Genomic DNA, 5,364 nt, shown 5'->3' with positions numbered 1-5,364 from the left:
AGCCTGGTAGAGTTAAATACCTGTCAGACTTGAGTGATTTTGCTAATAGCCACTCATCCAACTGTGCCTGGGTAATCAGGAGAAGCCAGAATGACTTATTTCTTCTCGCATCATATACACATACACACACACAGCACATTACACACAGTTAACACTTCACACACACACAAAAGGCAATAGTATCTAAGCAAAGCGGCAAAAGATTTCTAGCTAGGGAACAAAGCACCCAGGATCTAGGGAAAGTGAGAAGAAGGATGTAAAATATGGTCATAAGGGCTGGATAAGAGCCTATACCATCTCGGGGAGCTATAGAGGAGTCTTAGAAATAGAGACAAAGAACTGACATCTTAAAAAGCCAGATAAGGACATTAGCCCAAGAGAAGGACATACCTTTGACTTGAGATATTGGAAAGAAAAGCCAAATAAGATGCTTCTTCAAAGGAAGACTGGGATCCCTTCTGCATTTTTCTGTTTGCAACCAACATGTGTGTGCTAAGTCGTTTCAGTCGTGTCCAACTCATGGTGACGTACATTCAGAGCATAGAAGGTAGGTAGTACCTAAATAAAAGGTATCCTGTCTTCTTCCCATTTCACAGTCATGAGTGGGTAGCTTGCTAAGGCATACGTAGTAAGTCTAGTGATAGGAACACAACACATTCTGGCCCTCTGATTCCAAAACTAAGGCTCTTAAGAACTGTGCTCATAACCGCTGGTGTGACAGTCCCTTTACTCACCAACAAGACTTCACCAAGCAACTCCTTGGAGGAAGAAATAAGAGGATGCAAAGATGAATCCTTGCAGACAAGCTTGCTACCGTCACATCTTGTGCCATTCAATGAAGGATCCAGAAAAGTCTACAACTGTTAAAAAGAGTCAGGTGTGAGGGGCTTCCAGATATACACACACAATACAGAGTGCTCAGTTAAATTTTAATTTCAGATAAATGACAGAAAAAAATTAATGTAAGCTTTCCCCCTTATAATATTTGGGCCATATTTATACTGAACGAATGTACTCTTTGTTTATCTGAAATTCAATCTTCGCTGAGCGTCCTGTATTTTATCTGGCAACCCTGCTGTGTAATAAGTTTAATGGCAGAGATTCAAAGCAGAAACGCAGGAAAGAAAGAGCTCTGGGAACAATTAAAGCCAAGATATGGAAATTGACAAAGAGATGGGACACAGAGATAACTCCGAAGATCACACCTCGTTGTGCGGGTAAGAAGAGCTCACAGTGGTATTTGCACTTGACCTTAGAGGCAACCTTAGAGCCTGTCTTCCCTGGCGGTTCAGTCCATAAAGAGTCTGCCTGCAATGCGGGAGACCTGGGTTCAATCCCTGGGTTGGGAAGATCCCCTGGAGAAGGAAATGGCAACCCACTCCAGTATTCTTGCCTGGAGAATCCCATGGACAGAGGAGCCTGGTGGACTCCAGTCCACGGGGTCAGAAGAAGTCAGACACTACTGAGTGACTAACACTTGTACTTTCACTCAGAGCTGAATAGGGTTTGCCTGTATGTGAAGAAGCAGAGATACGATTTCAGGCCAAGATAATGGTATGAGCAAGGGTGGGGAGGTGGGAAAGGTCAAGTTACAGCCCCATCTAGTTCAGAATGATGGATTGAGCTGGATCAGAAGCCAGGTTTTTCTGTTTCCAGAGCCCATGCCTAGAACATTCTACCAAGTAAGAAAAGGCACAGGTCTCACGGGGCAGAAGCCAGTGACAACAGTTGGCTGGGAACAGACTGTCCAGGGACTAGACTGCCAAGCTGAGTCCTATAGGCTTAATTAAGAATAACTCAGTATGAGGAAAGATGCAACCATCCAAGGACACTACGTGCCCAAGCCCTAGCAAACAGACAGACGCCAGGACCTTTGGGACTAGGGGCCAGGAGAGAGGCAGGGCCACAAAGCTGGTAGTTGGCCGGAAGCTGTCTGTCCCCATCACTCCAAACTCATATGCTGTGTGGACATCTGCAGGACCTGTAACGTAGTGTGACTGGGGACCCCAAGCAGGCCCATGCCATTTTATTGGCCAAAAATACTTTTGGCTCCAGATAAATATCAGTATTCCAGGTACTGCATTCATTTAGCACTTATTTTCCAAAAAAAAAAAAAAAGCTGCCACAGTGGCCTCTCTGTTGTAAATCAAACAAAAAGACAAGAGCAGTTTAACAAGCTCATCCATGATTGCGCAGCCTTTGCAAATGCTTTTCTGATGAGTAACAGGTCAAGAAGCAACAGTTAGAACTGGACATGGAACAACGGACTGGTTCCAAATAGGGAAAGGAGTCCGTCAAGGCTATATATTGTCACCCTGCTTATTTAACTTATATGCAGAGTACATCATGAGAAACGCTGGGCTGGAAGAAGCACAAGCTGGAATCAAGATTGCCGGGAGAAATCTCAATAACCTCAGATATGCAGATGACACCACCCTTATGGCAGAAAGTGAAGAAGAACTAAAGAGCCTCTTGATTGAAAGTGAAAGAGGAGAGTGCAAAAGTTGGTTTAAAACTCAACATTCAGAAAAACTAAGATCATGGCATCCAGTCCCATCACTTCATGGCAAATAGATGAGAAAACAATGGAAACAGTGAGAGACTTTTTATTTCTTTGGGCTCCAAAATCACTGCAGATAGTGACTGCAGCCATGAAATTAAAAGACACTTGGTCCTTGGAAGAAAAGTTATGACCAACCTAGACAGCATTTTAAAAAACAGAGACATTACTTTGCCAACAAAGATCTGTCTAGTCAGAGCTATGGTTTTTCCTGTGGTCATGTATGGATGTGAGAGTTGGACTAGAAAGAAAGCTGAGCGCTGAAGAATTGATGCTTTTGAACTTGGTGTTGGAGAAGACTCTTGAGAGTCCCTTGGACTGCAAAGAGATCCAACCTGTCCATCCTAAAGGAAATCAGTCCTGAATATTCACTGAAAGGACTGATGTTGAAGCTGAAACTGCAATACTTTGGCCACCTGATTCGAAGAACTGACTCACTAGAAAAGACACTGATACTGGGAAAGATTGAAGGTGGGAGGAGAAGGGGAAGACAGAGGATGAGATCATTGGATGGCATCACCGACTCAATGGACATGAGTTTGAGCAGCTCCGGGAGTTGGTGATGGACAGGGAGGCCTGGCGTGCTACAGTCCATGGGGTTGCAAAGAGTCGGACACCACTGAGCGACTGAACTGAACTGAAGCTGGGTCATGGTGACAGTCATTCTAACCTTATCTTGGCCACCAAAAAAAAATGCATCTTTTCAACCAGTTGTTCTACCTGCGGGGGGTGGGGAAGGCCAGCAAGGGCAGGGGAGATTTTGGAGAGGGGGTGGAAGGGGCCCGGGGAAGGAAACGTGGACAGCTGTGCCTTGTGTTTCGTCTACTCATTACCAATGACTCATTTGAGAGCACCTGATCTTTGGGGCCTGCATGCTTACCAGGTTTCTCATCCTAAAGAACAAACTCACTGACCACACAGACATTCATAGGCTACTCATGCCTCTGAAGCTCTGGAAAGTTAGGGAATTTGCCCGTAATAATCATACCCACGATCTCAATGTTGAGGAGCTTTGTGCACTTTTGCATAAAGTGCCTGGGGAATGGGGAGGTGAGGGGAGGGGCACGGTGAAAGGAAAAGGGAGGGAGGGATGAGGGACAGAGGGTCCTTAAAGAAATCAGATTTTGCAGACAGGGATGTTAAACTTTTCCTGGCCAGAGAAAGGACAGCTTTGACCACCAGTGCGACCTAGCCATTGCTGTTTGACGGTATTTGCTTGGTGTCAGGTACAGCCTGCTCTTTGAATAATGGACAAATTTCTTCTTTAATTCTGATGTTAAACTCACTTCAAATGTTTTCACCCTGACCACTGTGGAGCTCAAAGACACCTGTTTAGCAAAACTTACGGGTACAGCCTTGTAGACGGCGCCACCCCGGAGCCTTCAGCCACGGTCAAGCCCACCCTGTTCTTTGACATTGCCGACAATGGCAAGCCCTTGGGCCCCATCTCCTCTGAGCTTTTGTAGACAAACTTCCAAAGACAGCAGAAATTCTTCACGCTCTGAGCACTGGGAAGAAAAGATTTGGTATAAAGCTTCCTGCTTTCATAAAATAATTCCAGGATTTTTGTGTCAAGGGTGGTGACTTTGCCACCGTAATGGCACCAGTGGCAAGTCCATCTATGGCGAGAGATTTGATGAGAATTTCACTCTGAAGCATGCAGGCTCTGGCATCTTGTCCATGGCAAAGGCTGGCCCCAACACAAACGGTTGCCAGTTTTCCATCTGCATTGCCAAGACTGAACGGTTGGACGGCAAGCACATGGTCTTTGACAGGGTGAAGGGGGGCATGAATATCGTGGAAATCATGGATAGCTTTGGGTTCAGGAATGGCAAGACCAGCAAGAAGATCACCATTGGTGACCGTGGACAAATCTAATAAATTTGACTTATGTTTTACTTTAAAACAAACAAACTTATGGGCACAGAAACCAGAGAGTACAGCATATCTAAGGACGGAGCCTCTGGGGACTGAATTTAGAATTTTAAGAGCCCTCCTAGGCCCAATCTTCCCCAAACCAAACATTCTTAATTTTCCTTTCCAGCATCCCTGGGAGACTCGGGTGGTTGAGGTACAGTGACCTAAAGTCCCTGAGAGCTGGGTTTTCTAAGTGTGGGAAGAGATATTACAGAGGACTTGCCAAGACACATAGAGACATATCTTCCATCCACTCTTGAGCCATTCATCAGTCTGATTAACCCCTTTCCTTTCTGGGTCTTTAGCCTCCAGCCTCATGACTCATCCATCAACCCCTACTCTCTTCTCTACAGATACCAGCACCTCTTTAAGTTATGAAACAGTGGGTAAATAAGGAAAATGACTAAGATATTAGAGCACCATAAGGACATCTGTACTACTCAAACTGATTAGAAAGTGATGGCCTTGGGGATTCACTGAAAGACAGAGTAGAACCCTTGCCTGCTCCTCGTGCTCTATGGCAAGAGATGGCAGATGCTGAATTAGGAAGACAGTGTTCTCATTCACACTCCTCTTCCAATTCATCACGCGACCTTGGGCGAGTCACTTCTGGTGGGCTTCCATTTCTTCATCTAGGCTGATGTACAAGGCACCTCACTCTGTGAAGTTGTAATAGCACCCGAGAGAGCCAGATGTAGCATCACACAGCCTGAATGCATCACCCTGGTTCCACCACTTATTAGGTAGATGAGTCTGGGTAAAATACTTAGCTTCTCTGGGTCTCATTGTTCTTATAACTAAAATAAGGATGCTAATAATGTCACCATCCGTAGACTTAATGCAATGATTAAATGACCTAATATGAATTATACCTTTAGCACAGTGCC

General features: G+C 45.1%; 1 pseudogene; it reads left to right on the top strand.

Annotated features, from left to right (window-relative positions):
- On the top strand, positions 1,156 to 4,446 carry LOC102186812 (annotated as a pseudogene).

Source organism: Capra hircus, chromosome 23, assembly GCF_001704415.2.
Source record: "Capra hircus breed San Clemente chromosome 23, ASM170441v1, whole genome shotgun sequence".
NCBI lineage: Eukaryota > Metazoa > Chordata > Mammalia > Artiodactyla > Bovidae > Capra > Capra hircus.
The sequence above is the reverse complement of the archived record's forward strand: the minus strand, read 5'-3'. Positions and strand labels throughout refer to the sequence as shown.